A 230-nucleotide genomic window follows, 5' to 3' on the forward strand; every position below is an offset into this window, starting at 1 on the left:
AAAAAAAAAAAAAAAAAAGACTAAGCTATTGTCTAAATGGTTCCGAACTAGTGTGATATTGGGAAACTTCCGTGGCTGTTATGTGATACTGGATCTTTTTACAACATAGATAAAAGACAATAAAAAGGGATAGAGTAGTAACTGCCTCGCTCCGCTCCCTTCTTTCATGGGCTTTTTTTCTCAAAAAACCCAAAGCTGCTCCTTTCCCCGGGGGGGGGGCTTGGAGGGGA

Source organism: Calidris pugnax, unplaced genomic scaffold (assembly GCF_001431845.1).
Source record: "Calidris pugnax isolate Ruff unplaced genomic scaffold, ASM143184v1 scaffold272, whole genome shotgun sequence".
Taxonomy (NCBI): Eukaryota; Metazoa; Chordata; class Aves; order Charadriiformes; family Scolopacidae; genus Calidris; species Calidris pugnax.